Here is an 18861-nt window from a genome sequence, read left to right as displayed (position 1 = left end):
TTGAATTTACGTAACTCTTTTTATTACATTAATTAATTTATCTGAAAATAAAAGAAAATTAAGAAAAAATTGCTTTATTCTGGCCATGATTCAGAAACTGAACTGATTGAAACAATTATCAAATTGAAGCAATTATCAAAAATGTTTTCAGTATCTTATTAGAGGCAATGGCAATGTGATAGAAATGCACGTTGTTATCCCATTTATGGAATCATTGTTTAGGAACTAAGCATTATTTGAAATGAAAAAAAACATTATAAATTAATAATTGTTTTTTTACACGGGTAAAAGTTTTTATATTTCTTTCTGTCACGTCAAATGCTTATAGTCTCAAGATCTAGCTTGAAGGTATTACTGATTTTTTTCAACATTTAATGGAATACCTTACTGTATTATGTCATCATTAAGTAAGTTAATGTTGAATAATTATTGTTAAATAATTTATTAAATGAAATATTATTGAATAATAAATTATTAAATAATAGCTTATTATTAGTTAGCTTATTATTATTAAATAATAACTTCATAGTATTCAGATACAGAAGTTTTAAATAAATATAAACAAAAAAATTTAAATTTTACATTAATTTCAACATCAAATATTATCCGAAAAATCTCGGAATAGGTCATAATACTATAGGACACAATAGCAACATCAAATATTGTAGGAAACCTCGGTGATTCTTCTTCAATAAGGTCAGGGTCTAATCTCGTGACTGACAGACTATACAACTTTTTGTAATAAAAAACAAGTCTTTTCAAATAATCTAATACAAAAAGCTATTTATTTTTTTAATGTAACATTTCTTGAAATTTTTATTTAGTTATTGAGAATAACGTGTCCAAATTTTATTAAAGACAACTATATTTTTTTCCATAAGATCAGTATAGAATTGTTAAAACTCGCAGAAATTTTAGTACTTGTTCTAAATTATATATTATACAATATGTTACACTTCATTTTAACTTTTTAATTTTGGCAGTCTCAAGGTATATAAAGTCAGTGATTGGACTAACAACATCGACTAGTTTTTTCTTTCTAGAAAAAGGGTATTTTTTTATGTTAATTGATGAATCTTATTTAACTTTAAATAGGTTGTCAAATAAATAACGAATAGAACTTGGAAAACCGTTATAGTAGACAATGCTATTCTAGTTAGCAATTAACTGAGCGAGACAGATTGCGCTAATTAAGGTTCTAAGCAGTTTATTTTATGTGATAAGGCGAAAGGATGTTGTTGTTTGAAAAGAAATCAGCCCAAAAGAAAAATTACTCTAATGAACTTTGACAAAAGATAAATAGTTACCATGAATCACGTCTTATTCGTAAACTAATGCTTGACAGCTATTTTTAATGAATAAAATTCATAAAGAGACAAAACATGATTTGTTAGTTAGTGGTTCGTAAAGAGATCCGGAAGAAAATTTATGGTGAATTAAAACAGAAGTAGAAAAAATCTTTATAGATCCATGGTTTCTTTTAGATAATTGTTAAATTCATACAGATTCATAGCATCTAAAAGAATGTTATGCGTGAAAAAGTACTCTAAATAAAGGATTGACTATTTTTAGATTGTCCACTCAATAACACAACGTCTGCTTATTGCTTCTGCTTTCATTGTTTTATTAGAGGCTTTACGAAGCATCATTTTTATAATTTTTTTCGTTTGTTTAATTTTGAATAAAAGTGTTGAAACAACTATGTTGAAATTGCAATTTATTTCGCTTGTTTTATTTGCGGTTTTATAATTTTTTTTCGTTTGTTTAATTTCGAATAAAAATATTGAAACAACTATGTTGAAATTATCAGTGTCTTTGCAAGAAACACTTTTAATATCAATTTATTCTTTGATAATTCCCTGAAAGTGCTTAACTTGTCAGTCGAAAGAACAGTCGTGGATCCATATTGAATAATATAATGAAGCTTACAAAGACATCTTGTATTTAACTTTTAGTTCAAGCGCTTGATAGGTCACGAGCATCGCCAAATTTATCGTTAAGCTTAAAGCTTAGCAATGATTTCTTTAAAAGAATAACACATTCTGTTACAGAATTGCAATTTCTCAGAACATCTGCTATTTCTTCTGTTTGACGAGCTTCAGAAACAAACATAAATGGTTTTTTGCCTCTAAACATTATGTCCATGCGTTGTAAACATTATGTCCATGGAAAAGTAAGCACACAACATTAATTTTACTTCGTTGCAACTGATTTTTTTCTTTATTTTATGCATAAAGTTTATATCATATATAACTGAAGGTGCATCAGTACAAGTTTAGTATCATAAGGTATGAAAGAAAAGATTGTTGATTTTTCTGAAACCCAAATGTAATTTGGTCCCTTGCTTCAAGCTCTCGTTTATACCTCTGTAAATAATTAAAGATACAATAAACGTAACACAGCAGTTCGGCTTCAAAAATGCTTGACACATCCTTCAAATCACTAGTGTGATCGAAAACTTCTAAGTTTGCCTTTAGAAGCTCCTGAGCTCTTGCATGCTCACTTATTTTGCACTTCCGATAAATGCGATTTTTGTTTACAGATAATACATAAATGGTCTCGATTAAATGCACCTCCTGCTTGGTAACTGTGGTTGACTGCACGTTTTATTGAAGACTTCCTAAGACTTTCCTGTATAATTGATTCAGAAGTGATCTTCCTCATATAAATTTTTTCACTTGCTCTGAAGCTTTAAAATAGACTTCTGATGATAGTACCGTTTGTAGGACGCATTATTCACACGATAGTAGAACGTTACTTCTTCACTTAATGAGGTCAAAGGCTTAGTCAGAGATTATTTTATCACTTTTGCAGGTACGTAATTTTTTTTTCTACTGTGTTTCGCACTTGCCACTATTATCGCTGTTAATACAAATAACGCATGTCTTATCATCTCATTTAAAGTCTGATGAAATTTCAGATATCATGTAACAAACACCTAATACGTATTTTATAACAACTATAAGTATTTCGACTTATTTTGAAAGAACATCAAAATTTTGCAATATTTTCTTTCTAATTTAGCCAACAAGAGACACATCTCTATATTACTATCAAATTATTGTATATGCATATATTTGAATTATTTTTTAGCAATGGTGATATTGATATTTTAAAATAAAATTTTTGAAACTAAAAAATAAATACTTAAGTAGAAATTTTACTACTGCTGGAAAAAAATGTGTTACCTATACCGGAAAAGTTGGCCACTATTTTATTATTTATAAAAAAATAAACCAAACAGAACAATATAAATCAATAAATAAAATAAAGAATAAATAAATAAATAAAAAATAAAAAAATAAAAAATAACGAAATAAAAATATAAATAAATACAAAAAATAATGCTTAAAAGTTATACATCATGAATATTTGCATACATTTTTTAATTCAATGGAAATATGTATGTAGTTAGCAGTAGTCAAATCAGTTAAGTATTAAGAAAGATATGGACAGTTTCGTTTTTAAGCGGCCGCCATAGTTGATGGCTGCATTGCTGAAAAAATGTACTAGGCGGCAGATGCCCACTCGCGTCATATTTACTTACTAGGGCAGTTATTAAAAAATCGATAATAAAAATCCTCCATACTCAAACTCTGTTACAGACATATACTCAGGTCTTGAACTATAACACCTTTTTATTTATTATATTTATGGCTGTATCATGCGTGAGCTTCTACAAACTTTTCTTACATATGTTGCTTATAAAGCAAGAACAAAGGACAAACCTATGTTTGACAGATCAAAACATAGGTTCATATTCTCAGTTTAAAAAAAACCTGAAGCGTCTCGACTGCATTCTCCGGCTAAAACTAGGTTTAAACTAATCCTTGGTATTTTGAGCCTCAAGTTAACTTCTATAATGCATGGTATCATTCGGATAATTAGCCTTGAAAAACTCCGCTGCAGCGCGTGTACCGGACAATTACATGCAAGACAAGTCCTTCTGACACTAAAAAGGATCAATTTTAACAGAAAATAAGGCAAATATTTTAAACCATAAGAAATACGAATAGGGAATGCTAGGAAAAGACCCTTAACTTTAAAAAACATCTCCGTACTGCATTTTAAGAATATACAAAATTCGTAGGCTCTATACAGAGCAAAGTGTATTGTCTTATAATGAGTTGTATTTATAACATATATAATGTAACTGCTAACCTTAACCAACTGAAATTAGCTAGATTTATTTTTGGTCGTTTAAAAATAAAAAAAGATTGTCATTCTTTGATCTTTAGTAGACAAAACTGGGTTATCACTACTTTCATTCAAATAAAAAATGTCTATGTTCCTTTTTCTGTACTATCCGTAGCATATATAAACCATATGATGCATTAAATTTTTATGCATTTATAATTTTTTCATAAATTAAATTAAAATGCTATCGAACTTTAGTCTCAAAGGTTAATGTAATTTGTTTAAAAGAATTCCAAGTTTACTTTCATTAACAATCACATTAAAATTTGTTTCATAAGCAGTAATAAAGAAGAGAATACACTGATAAACAATCAAATTTCTTTTATAAAAGTTATTAAAAAGTTCAAGAAAACAGATCGCAACAAAAGAATAGGTGGGCGATAAACACAAAATGAATTTTCGCCTCTCCGTTTGCAAAATGGCGGCTCGTCTCAAACAGCCGAACATAAAAGCTCGATTTTGTTTGAAGTTCTGTTTATGAATTCGTAAACGGTTCTCTTATTCCAAAGTAATAAAATTCGTCTATTGTTTTGGTTTAAATAATAAAGACTTGGCTGAATAGGAAAACTCGTTCCAAGTTTCTAATGAAAGAGAGGAAATATTGGTTTGAATACCGGTATTTTCTATGAAATATTTTCGAAGAATAGGTCCTTAAAAGAATGCATATTTGCATTTAAATGACAGCCAGAAAGCGTGCTAATCATTGGATATTATAATAAATTGGAAGGACGAATTAGATTCGCCAATTCTATGGAAGGCTTACTACAGCATTTCATGGAAATGCTGGATTTTTCTAGATAGAATTAGAGAATTATTTCAATAAAAAAATAAGCAATTTACATTTCTGTCATTTGCAAAAACCTTTGTGAAAAAGAAGTGAAACTAAATCTTTTTAATATATTTAAATGCAAGGAATAGTTATAGATGTATTTTCTCCAAAATTGTCTTATTGTGATTCTATAGAAATGATTGGGAAGTTGCAAGGCCCAAGAAAAAAATAGAATTCCAAAAAGGATTAACATTAAATTTAAACTATCATAATAAAATTACCAAATTTTGTCACATTTACAAAATTTTACTATTCATTATAAAATTATATTCCATTGTTAATTTTACCAAAATCATTATCCAAAGCGCTTTGGAGTAACTTACCAATCTTTTAAGTGTTCCCATAAAGCTAGAAATACTGTACATTTTTCCATATTCTAATAGTTTTGGGCAAATTTTTTTCTCAGCATTGAAATGAAATAACTTTCAGCTGAAAGGTTTGATCTTCACAAACAATTAGTCAAAGAATTTTTTAAAACGTGGTAACCATCTATATAAATATTTCTCTTACACGGCGACAAAAAAAAAGCCTCATTTCAACTCCCCGAATGGCAACGCTAGGAAATCGACCAATGATTGCTGCTAAAAATGTCACATGCCAAATCTGGCTGAGATGGCTCAACATATAGCTCTTTTAAAAACGGAAACTGAAATAACCGGAGAGAGCATTATCAGTTGCGGCAATCTCATACTATTAAGCTAGGCAGAAGTGAGTAGTCTTTGTGGATAGATCTCTATTTTAGTATTTTGTCGAGAGCACTTTTTTTCACGAATTTACATATTACGAATTTATTTGACGATTTTTGATTTATTTCACGAATTTATTTGTTTTATTATTGTTATTAGTTATTCATTGAAAAATGAGTCTTAGTCGTGCTGTTGCGCTTTCAGATTTTATACTATAGCACATTTAACGAATTACATGTCATTTATTTGAATTCAAATTTATTTTAATGACTTAGTATTTACTAAAAAGATGTAATTTTTTTTAGAAAGTTATATGGATTTGAATGATTGTTTTGAATTATTAGAATTTCGTGCATTTGCAATGTACTTAGGTTTGTAGCGAGCGAAGCGAGCTTGGTTTGCGAAGCAAACCATATAAGATTGCGTAGCAATTTTCGGGGGATGGCGAGTGTTAGCGAGCAGGGGGCGCAGCCCTCTAGTGCCAATATATTATCCGAAAATGTTTCATGAAATTGAATACCTGCAATTGACGTTTTAGTAAGTAAATCGCAGCATTCATTGTTTTAGAAGCCAACTAGTTTCGACACATGCGTGACGTCACTTAGAGGTATCCAATTAAATTTGATTTAAAATCAAAAGTTTAAGAAGAATCACTTCACTTCTACTCGAGTTGCAAACTACCCAATTTATCTATTATTGTCTCACAGTTTTAATGAATTTGTGCATTGGTTATGCATTTATTCAAAACTCAAGCACACGTGCTCTATGAATATTAAAATACATTGCAGTCTAATTTTTTTAAACCTTAAAACAAAACTTTATGATGTTTTTAATAATCCAAACCTTAAGGTTACTTGTTAACAATTCAAGAAAAACTTGAAGATCAATTTCTATTTTACCTAAAGCAAGTGAACAATTGTATTTACTTAAGAAAATATCTATTGAAAACTTTTGTGTCTGTTTAAGTTGCGTAATTAAAAGACATTTTTGAGAAGTTTCTTTCTTGTACTTAAGTTGTCGTTTTCTTAAAAGACCAGTTCTCAGCCCTTGGGGCTGTCCCATGAGGATTTTGTAACATAGTTTTCGATAAAGCTGACGCAGACCTTAATTAACGGGTGTTAAATATTTGTTCCTTTAAGACGAGAAAAGAGTTAACGTACGGTTAATTTTCTTTTTCATTTATTTTAGAGCTTTTTTTTTAAAAACTCTGCTAGAAAAAGAAGTAATTCTTCAGGGTTTTCAGCTACGGAAGTTCTTCAATGTGATAAGGAACTTAACATATCTCTGTTGTGGGAATATTTTAGTTTATACCAGTTTATTCACTGTGAAAATTAAATCTCTGTTAAGTCAGAGGCGTTTAGAAACTCAGTTGTTGGAACTTTTGGGGTCCTTTTTTCTGAAATTTAGTTTCAGTATTTTTTCATTCGCATTTTTTTTTCTGAAAAAATCCTTGAAATAGTTTTTAATTGATTGTACGATTAGTTTCTACAAGACTTGTTTCAATGTTGATGACGGAATTATGATTTTTATGTTTACATGTTTTCATTAAAGTGACATTAGCTGTTGGTCAACTTTCAACTGTAGGTTTTCTTGCATAGAAAAACAAGCTTTTTTCCGTAATGGGAAAGTAGTGCATAGAATAAAATCTCAGAAAACATTTTTACTGGGGCTTAACCCATTGTGACACATGGGATACCGGTGACTCTTTTATATATTTATTTTTGACACTCTAATTGCAATCAAAAATATATTTAGTTTTTTTTTGCTATTATATTAAATCAGTATAATTTATATTAAAAAATCTGTTAGATTATCGAAATTATAGCTGTGCTAAAATACAAAATCCGAAACAAATAGTTTGAAAAAAAATATTTTTATTTGCATTCAAAAATTTATCAGTAATTGATTTCGCAAATTAAAGAAATTTCAATAACGAATAAAAAATTTTCTTAGATGTAAATAACAGGCGAATAAGTGCGAGTTTGAAAAATTATTATTTGGAAATGAGATATTATTTGGAAGTGAATTTTTTTATTTAGAATTATGATTCAGATTTTACCTTTAATGAGCTAAAAGACACCGGTGTTTCAAGCTGTATTTCATAACAATAAATTATTAAAATGCTAGTTATAATATTTTTCACTTATTATGACCTAAATTATCATAAAATAATGAAAAAGTATGAAATATGTTTAATATATATTCTACGTCTAAGGATGTCTAAGAACGTCTAGAGTTGAGCATTAGTCCCTCCTCCTTATTAACTCTTTGTTGTAAACTTTACTTCATGTTTTCCTTGTATTACTCAATAAGAAAGTAGAGGATTGCAAGGAAATTTTTGTACCATTTTTCTCATTTGCTCAAAGCTTGATGAGTTAAATAGAAATGTACCATTAATTTAGGCGTTTGAACTAGGAGAGTTTGGAACATTATTAAACTCTCAAAAATATTGTTAGTATAAAAATTACATTTATTAAGTATATAATACTCTTTCATATAAATGTTCTAATTTCTCAGTCTTATAGTTACCGAGTTAAACATTTAGATTACTGAGTATGCAAAACTAATAAATTACTGCAAGTTAAGAGCTGAAAGTTAAAAATATCAGTAAAGCTAGTTTGAAGTTTTTTGAGACCAAGGAATTTGAATTTTAAAATATTTTGCTGTGAGGCAGATACTCAAAAAAAAATTACTCATGGTGCTAAAAATGAAAAATGATATGGTGATAGTTTACTCCTTCTATTAAAAATTCTAATTTCTGATTGATGACCTAAAAATTAGTGTCTCTTAAAGATATTTTGCATATTAACTTATCCATCTTTGCACATACTCAATATCTCGAAAAAAATTATGACGATTGTTCTTGATGCAATTTAAGAAAATGGGAGGACAACATTGCTGATAATAAATAGTATATGAATATTAGTAGTATAGCATTAATTAAGTATACGCAGTAGTGGTAATTTATGAATATTTATCAATCTGATTAGATGCAGTTTTCTTATAAATGAATAAAAAAATTTTCGTCGTTAACTACTTCCGTTTATTTAATACTAGTCGCTTCCTGTGTTTTTTTATTCTGTTTTTAAGCATATCCTTCAATAAGGAAATTTCCAGAAAAAATAATTTTCTGTTAACATATTCCATCCTTAAACAATACCACAGAGATTCGTAATGCTGTATTATGCTTGAACTGATAGCTTTAAATCCATCCACTTTGATAATATTTTTAAAAGGATTCCACAAAGCAGAGAAGAGAATAGAAAAAATGAATATTTATAGCAATATAAATTCGTATTCTAAATTGATTTCTTTGTGTAAATTTATATATGGAGTTTATATGTGGAGAAAACATTATGGTTAAATTTCCATGTTGTATAGTAATGACATTTTTGGTTAAAAAAAAAGGATGAAAACAATACGGTATTTAAACCATTATTTTTGAAGTTTTCCCGTTCATATTGTAACAGTTAACCAGAAACTCTGGTTTTCAGAATTATAGCTTTTATTAACACACATTTTGCAAAAAATACAAAACTGAAAAGTAAATTTAACTGAAGAAATGGTTTTTATGCCATGCTCTAAGGTTTCGTGGTAAAATGACTAAATTTGCCAAATTTTATCACAGATTGTGAAATCATATTTCATTGTTCATTTCATCAACATATTTATCAACATATTTACTTCTTCGATAAAATATCCGAGCTCTTTGTTCTCCCCATAGAATCAGTAACACGATAAATTTTGCCATACTCTCGTATTTTTATCTAACTCTTTTTATCAAAGTGCAATTAAAATAAAACCTTAATTCCGATTGTAATTTTTCTCTTGAGTATTTTAATTATTTAAATCTTTTTGAAAATTCAATTATTTCCAGCGTAAAATATTTTCCCGTGATCATCACAGTAACCAATTAAAATTTTATTTAATAAGAATAATAACAGCAACAACTTTTAGTAAATAAATTACAGCTTTCAAAATGAAGAATTACAGCTTTGGAATTGATGAATTGGTTAGACATCTGGAAAGCCTGAATTTTATATAAGATATCTTTATATCATAAGTTTTTTTCTAGATATAGTAGGTAAATATTTTTTTTACCATAAGTAAGTGAAATGGGAGGGGGAATTTAATGATTTGAAATGTGATTGATTTTATTCATAGATGTGAAATTATTTCATAATTAGCAACAAATTATTAAGTGATCGATTAATATTTTGACGTGTTTTATACACATTTGAAAATATTTTTTTTCGCTTCTCTTTGGTTTGAAGAAATTGAATCAATTGATTAAAATTCTAATATTTATCTGAAATGCAATTTTATTTCAATTATATTTGAATCGATGTTTAGGTCTGTTGCCTTCTTACCTCCCCCTTATTGTCACGTCATGATAGTATTAACTATCTTAACAATTAGTAAAAAATACCATCGTTTCTTCCGATTAGATTGGACTTTCAGCATAAATATGTGAATTGAAGCCAGATGGAAAGAGTTTAGAATAAATTTGATGTGTAGATTATGTTTCTCATAGGTGGCGCTCTGAGCGGTGTTGTATTAGTTGCATGAATCTGATCCATGTAACCCAGTGTTTCCCAAAGTTTAGTACGCGTACCCCCAGGGTTACGGGAAACGTTCTGCTGGGGTACGCGTTCTTATGCGAAATATCTTGCAAGAAACAAAAATTTCAAAAATTTTTACTTAAAAACAAAGCTAGCCATAAAAATTTGCGATTACGTATTTTCCAATTGGTTATTTTTTGAAGTTAACAGTTAATAACTAGCGGTGCCAACAGCTAGTTGTGATTTTTAACTTTTGTGCAATTTTTTTATGACAAAAAACACATTCATTTTTTTATTTGTGGTACACAGCGTTACGAAAAATTTAGAAAGGGTACACAAAAGTCAACTATAAGTTTGGGAAACACTGATGTATCCAATACTGCAACGCGCAGTGCGCTACCTATGAGAAACATGAATCATAAGCTGGTTGTTATCCAATTGAAGGGCTTTGTAAACAGAGTAATTTTCACGTGGAAACAATTTTCTTAAATTCCATTTATTTTTTCAAAGTAAAAGGAAATACCACGGTTTTTTTCCGTATGTAAAGCATGACGATAATTTATATTTTTGTCAAAAAAATATATATTTTAAAAAATGTAATAATGCCTGAAATATCTTTGTACCAAATGTTCATACACAAAATTAATTTCCTTCATATTCATTTAAAACAACGCAAAATTATAGTTTTTATTGCCCTGAAGATCATACCTAACAGAATATAGCTAAATAGCGTATATTATTGTAAGGATATCTTTAAAAATATATTACTGAAAATTAAAAATATAGTGCTTAAATACAAACAAATTTATTTTAAAATTATAATCAAAAGAAAAATATCTAAGCTTTTCTCTTTATTTTTTCTTTAAAAATTAATTTAGTTATTATTTTAAGTTACGATATTGTGTATCGCAATAAAAGAAAATAGCAAACTTTCTTATTCTGCTATGATTTCTTTAACGAGTAAGATTATCTAAATGTAGAAACGGCTTACACGTTTTTCAAAGATAATTTTTTTAATGAGTCCAAATTACTGAAATTAACAATACATACTAGGTTAAAAAATTCATTACGTCAACAGGAGTTACTAATATATGTGTGCTTTTTCAAAAAAAGTAACCATTAATGTTAGAAATAGAGACTTAGAGAGCTCAAAAAATTATTTCTATCTGAATATAAATGGTAATTTATATCAATCCCTTTTTCCAGATTTAATGAATAAACATTTACTTGCACAGTAATCATCTCTTTTATTTTTTTTTCTTATGGGAAATTGTATCCCTTGGCAATAATTTCTTTGATCAGATCAATAATCATCAAGATAAACGGTAGCTAAAATATTAGAAGTTGGAAAAAATCAGACCATTACATCAGCTGAAACCTATCGTTGTCCATTATATAAATGATGGTTGAATGCGAATTTTTTTATGATCTTCAAAAACGATTGAAACCACAGAGGAGGTTGTACATATATTATACAAAAAATGATTAAAATTAAGAAAAAAAATAGCAAACACTTATAAAAAAAACCTTTTATAAATAATCCTAAATGCGTGTCGTGAAAAAACAATGAAGAACGTCCACAGAATTTGATCCTGCGTGTTAAATTGCTTTATGTCACGGTTTTGTGCTCACACAGTAGCTGACTAAGCGTTTCACATTACGAACTGAACTGAAAAAAACCGACCAAAAAAATGGTCTTTTCTTAGAACTCAAAGTTGATAAAAAAGCCAGCAGTTTTTTTACTCAATTCAACCTAATTACAAGGATTTTCATTGCCTATTCATTAAGTCTGTAGAAAATGCTCCGTTCATAGAATAAAGAGCTGCTTGCTTAAAATAATGCTTGATGATTTTCAGTTAAGTCAATTCATTTAGTTTTTACTTTAGTAAACTTATTTGCGTGATGTGCTTCAGTTATTTTTAAATTATGATTTAGCTGAGTTGATTGATTTACAGATTTTTCTTATGATTATTAAACAAAATTAATGTGCTATTCAGCAATAACTATAATTTGTACAAATTACACTTTGCTGAATAATTAAAAAAAATAGTTTTGTCCTCAAGTATCAATTCTGAATTTGGTTATTAATTTTTCATTATTATTAGAGAAGATTGTTATAGATGAAAGTCTTTGTTTTCCTAGAATATTATTTCTAGGTCATTTTAGGTTGACTTCTGATCTATAATAAAGCAAAGTGATGTGAAGGGTTTGGGGTTCAAAGTTAAACAAAAAATATTTTAAGAAAAACCTATAACTAATACTATATAATTTATTCTTTATAAGATTCGTTACTATTTTTTCTATCTAATTATCTTTATTAGATGCAATATTTCATTGAGTTTAAATTTTTAAATAAATGAGTGATTTAGTTTAAACTTGAAACATAACATATTATCATGACAATCATCATTTTAGTGAATTACGCTTTTTATTTATTTTTGAAAAAACTAGAGAAAATTCCCGATTAAACTGGTTATTTAATTTTTATTTTTTTATGGTTTGGATGAGTTTGATGTTCAACTCAACAAGGTATTATAACTTTTACTTTACGCCGACATAAAAAAAAAAAATAACCAGATTACTTAACCAAAGCTATATACATGTTGACTTCATAAACATTGATGATAACATCACTTTTTTTCTGAGTTATATGATGTTTTCCATCAAAGAATGAAAACTTGTAACTAAAACAAAAATAATATATATCTATATCTGCATGAACAACGCAGAATGCTAACATATGTATTTATGTATGTACCGTATACAAATCCGCAATTCAAACCGATCATCCATACATTTGGTTTAAATACCTTTGTAGGCATGGCCGACCAAACTTTCGACTTTAATACTTCCACTGACTACCAGTTCGCACGCTATATCCCAAAGAATGAGTTATCCCTAAGATTTGATAATTTTGTAGCTTGCACCTGTAAACAAGCAAAAATTTTATCGCACGTTTTTATGAATTTATTTTTGGTTATCACAAGTAAAATTGACGTTGATAATTTCATGACGTATGGTGATGTCGTCATCAAGTTACTTTTTGAAAAGGTAGATGAAACGACGTGTTTCTCTTATTGATACTTACGCTTTTAGAATGTGTCTCTATAAACTTAAATAATATAAACTCCACGAGAACTAATGAAACAAAAATTTAAGTTGTGCAATAAGACATGGGAAAATTGTAGTAAATTTTAAATATCATAAGTTATAGTTTAAATGATGTCGTCGGCCATCTGAGCCCAAGTCTGCGGGTTCGATCCCCGGCCCAGACACCGGATTTTCAGGATGCAGAAAATCCTCAGCAGCCATGTCGTATGATTATGCGGCATGTAAAAGATCCCTGCAGTGCCTTATTGGCTCTTGGCATTTCCGGCAAAATTAAATTCCTAGTACACTTTAGCATCCAAATAGAGTCTCGGTGCTGCCATCTAGTGTGGCAGAAACTAGACGTCCAAATTAACATGACCAATGGTATCTCACCCATTGTGGTGGTCCTGAAAGAGTGGATACCACCTCTGGAGAACGCGCTAGGTCTGCTCATCGGCAAGACCGATTGTGCAGCTCATTGGAAATAAAAAAAATAAAAAAAGTTTAAATGATGCTATATGTAGAGTTAATCTTTCGCTGTGTGAGTTGAAATTCTAACTTATATTTCAGTAAATCTAATAGTATGACGCCGCAAGGTAATATAAAAAAATTAAAAATGCAATTGTTCGTACTTATACATTTCGAAGGGTGATAAAAATCTTATTAAAACTGTAGCCACATTAAGCACCTATATTCGTATTATAGGATCTCATTACCACAGCACCGAATCCGGGCCACTGCACCATTCTTAGAGCTATGGTGACTCAGGGGATAGAGCATTCACCTTCCAATGAGGTGAACCGTGTTCGAATCCCAGCGATGACTGGTCGATACGAATTCCGCACCCAGCTCGCACCGATCACAGTGCTGACGTAAAATGCCTTCAGTGGTAGACGGATCACGGTCCCCTTGCAGTCGGGCTAACCATTGAAGGTTTTCGTGAATTTCCTCTTCCTGTACTTGATCCAGAAGTTCCCTTGTTTTCTGGATTGAGTGCAAAATTACAAGGCTACGGAGTTGAACATCCGTAGTCGTAAACTAAAATTGTGTCGACTGTTCAACGACGGTAATAAAATAAAATATCACTATTATTTAATACCACATTCGGTTAAGCAGAGCTGGCGACAATAGCATTTTGACAAGTTTTTGCTGCCTTCGAAATAAGTACCGATGTTATTTCTTTTAAATGATAATCGAAATATTAGTGTCGCTAATTGTTTTCGAAAATCACAAGTAATTAGTTTTGGCAACAAGTACAAGTACAAATGAAAAAATTGTGTTAAAAAGCTAAAAAAATCGAAAAAGGTACTTTTTCGCATACGAAAGACCTTCAAGAATTTTCATGCTATTATTGATGTCAATGATACAATATTAATTTTGTTAAAATGTAATACTTTTTTGTCAATTTGCGTTTTTTAATATGTACTAAATATACAGATTTGGAACAAAAATAAGTACTGAAGGTACTGTGTAAATATATTTTTTATGGTCCCAAAAGGAGGAAGTACCAGAAGAAATTGTTGATTAAGGTATTTTGCGACTAGGACATTATGTCAAATGATACTAAATATATTTTATCTTTATTTTTATGACATAAACTTCTAAAAACATGCTTTTCTTAATCAAGAAGCGTAACAGCACCGGAAAAGACAATAAATAATAGTAAAAAATAGTTAAGCTCTTAATTAGTTGCATCGGTATTTGTCTTTCAATTATGCGTATCATTTCCTAATATTAAACACAACCGATTTATTGTTTTTTAATTTTTTTACAACCCATTAGCTAGTCATAAAATAAATCAAACGATAGTTAAGCTAATTAATAATTTTTTTATGAAGTTCTATTAAGTTCTGATGACTTTCTATTTAAATCTGATATATCGAACGCCAAGTCCAACGAAAACATAATCTTTGCCAAACATTATATTTCTTTTAAGGCCCACAAAACTAGTTGACTAGTTTCTGCCAAACGTAATATAAACATCATTAAACTTCACACATTTTTCAATCGACTAAATGCCAATGCACAATTTATTTTCATGGTGTTTTTATCGTTTTTTTCTACATGTGCGTATTACGGATCAAAATTATGCCAGTGCTCGTCTAAACGTCAAGATAAATGGACTTTAATTCCAAGTATATATTGCTTCCTTGAGTTGACACATTAGCCTTGAGGCTAATTCCCACAAATGTCGAATCAAACCAGAAAGTGATTTGCATCTTCAATAAGGGAGACTCGCTTCATTCGTCAAATCAAAAGCGTTCTAAGTATAGTATTTAGAATCTCGATCATATTACCTGCGTCCTCGGGGGACATAATAATGTATGTTTTATATTTACTCATTGCTTATCAATCAAAATCAATCAAGATTTTTCAACTAGTTTAATAAAATACGTAATTTTGAAAAAAAAAATATTTAAAATTAAAATTATTACGTAGATGTTTTTTTTTTCAAATTTTTTAAAAGGTATTAAACAAAAGTCAATGTTATTATAAATTAACCATTATTTTAACCTGCATTCAGAAAAAAGATTCTGGTAAAATTACGGAACTATATGGTAATAATATTTTTAATTAAATAAAAACTATAATTCTGGTTGATAAAAGCAAAATATAGAGTATTTGAGCCAACCATGCGGAAATTTTAAGCGGCTTAATGGAAATTCAGGTCTTCAAAATCATAGGACTTATTATTACATATTTAGTAAAAAATACGTGAGGAAAATTCCTTATTTTACCACATTTACCAAACTTTAATGCGTAGCATAAAACAATATTTCATTGTAAATTTCATCAATATCATTACAATAGCGTTTCGGTAAAAATTACTGAGTTCTTTTGTGTTCCCATGAAGCCAGAAAAACTGTATATTTAACTTATATTTTGGAAGTTACAAGCATGTTTTATCATTCAGTGCGATTTATGTTTTAACAAAAAATTCTCTTTATGCATTTTTCACAAAGAATATGTTTTGTATTTTTGGAGTTTTCATTAATTTATTTTAAAATATTTTTTCAAACTGCGATAATTTTCTTACGTTTCTGCTTTTAATTACCTAAACAGTAAAAATTTTAAGCTATAAAATTAAAAAGAAAATTTTCTAAACATTTTTTGTAATGTAATTAGATAGTATATGCAATAATATAATAAAATTGAAATGAATTTCGAAATTTTTACAAATTAAAAATGGATCTAAATTATTTATAATTTGAGGAGAAAAAAGATTAATTTTTAGGATTCTAAAAATAAGGTCTTAAAAATTATCCATTATCTTCATTTAAAAAATAACAAAAGCATACATTACTTTATTTTTAATAATTTTAACAATATAATTGGAAAAAGAGACTATTTATTACAAAACTGATCTCTCATTAAATTGCAATTTGTTTAGGAAAAAGGGTTTTTTTCTAAATAATTCATGCAACTAAAATTATAACCGAAGAAAAATTTTATTACAACTATTATTTAGATAATTTCCTTCAAAGTTTTGAACAGTGTTAATATTCATTTTTCATAGATTGCGTTGTTTTATTAAATCAAATAAAAGTCTCGCAGACACTTTTTTGAAAGATGATAATAATTCTAAGAAAAAAAAAGCCAAAACTATTGTTTTAATTAAGTAAATCCCTCATTTCAACAAATAGCAGTATATTTCACATTTATTTCTATGCATTTAAATATTCATTGTTTACTAGAATTTACATATTATACATTGTTACAGATTATATTGTTTTATTTATTATAGTGTTAGTAAAGAAAATGTTTCTCTTATGTAGAATTGCCAAAAGAAATTAAAACTAAATGAAAGCTTATAATACCCGTTATTTGTACACCTATATTACTACAACTTCTAAAAAATGACAAAAGTGATCTAAGTTTATAATGAAACGAGGAAAAGGTACGTTTGAAAAATGTAAAAATTATGAATCATATAGATAAAATTACTTTTTTATGCATCGTTTATTTGAGTAATACATATTTCTACATTACGTTACAATAGCAATCACTTGTTGACATATTTTTTTGTAAAGTTCAAAAAATGAGATCGTACTTCAGTTAATTCATACAATTAATAATTTGATAATAATTAACATTTTTTTAAGTAATCAATTGGTTTCACTTTAAAAAAAACTTTTATATCATTTTAGAAAGCGTTATTTAATGACGGTATTATTTAGCTAGCGAAATAGTGCTCTTAAAATTAAGTATGTTATTATTGTTAAAAACAAATTTATTTTTTCTGTGATTCATTCAAATGCTTCGCTCGTTTCATATGAGCTTCCCTCGTTTGTAAGAGTAATGTTTGTAATAATCGAATAAATTTGAGTTATTATTTCCAAATGTTTGAACGATACAAGTTATGGAATCACAATAATTTCGTGATCAGCTATATAAAACATCTAATAATCAATTAACAATCATCCTTCCCCTGATAGATCTTTATATCTTGCATTTAAGGGCATTGTGTCATTAAACCACACATTCAGTTACAAAACTAGTTCCAGATTTATTTTTAGCTTGCAGGCAAAATAAATCAAACTTTAAAAAAAATGCAAACCAATTTTAGTTAAAATAAAATGAATGCTATCTTGTTTATGCCTTTATTCATATTTTTCCATCTCACAAAGCTCGAATTAATGACCAATAGATTTTTTTTTAATTTGTGAGAATGTGAATAAATTGTATTAGTTGACAGGATGCGTTAAATTTTGGAAGGTATACTCACTTTCAATTTATTTCTAGAGCAGTATATAAAATATAAAAATATTTTTATGTTAAGGCTTTTAATTTCTCGAGTATTAGAATGTTTTAAACTTTATTTATTTTAGCTTATGTTAAGTTATTTTTTATTTATTTTTTAAAATGTTCTTAAGTTGACTTATATCAATAAGCTATGAATAAATTAAACCAAGAATATTCTCTTCATTTAAATTTACGGTTACACATTTTTTCGTTTATCTATTTGTAAATTTCAAAATAATGACGTTTCATTTTAACCAATTAATGTTTTCTTGGCGATATTTTTTAGTTAATAAATAATGGAATGAGCAATATAGGAAAAGTAGAAATGAAAGATTAAAAATGAATGTATGCATATTTGTTTATTTACAATTTATTTGTTAATTAATAGGTTTGTTTATTAATGATTTGCATATTCGTTTACATGCATAGACAAATTATTCTATGTTTATGCCAAGGATGCTTAATAATTAACGAAAGAGAGGTATACGTTTCATTATTGGAGACCAACCAAATATAAGTTGCGCACTGATTGAGCAACTAATTGTTTTGTTTAATAACGTTGCAGCCACCTCTAATTTTTACAAAGTGCTTACCATGATGTTTTTATTTTTCATTTCCTTACTTTTATGGTTTTTAAGACATTTTGAAAGTTTACGTTTAATTAATGAGTGGCGTCTGCCATGGCTGATATTTATAATTGTATATATAGGAAAATTCTATGTTCAATCATTTGTTTCAATAGTAATTTCCCAGC

The sequence above is a fragment of the Parasteatoda tepidariorum genome, chromosome 8, assembly GCF_982258835.1.
Source record: "Parasteatoda tepidariorum strain Cologne lab strain chromosome 8, Ptep-v5.0, whole genome shotgun sequence".
Classification (NCBI taxonomy): domain Eukaryota; kingdom Metazoa; phylum Arthropoda; class Arachnida; order Araneae; family Theridiidae; genus Parasteatoda; species Parasteatoda tepidariorum.
The sequence above is the reverse complement of the archived record's forward strand: the minus strand, read 5'-3'. Positions refer to the sequence as shown.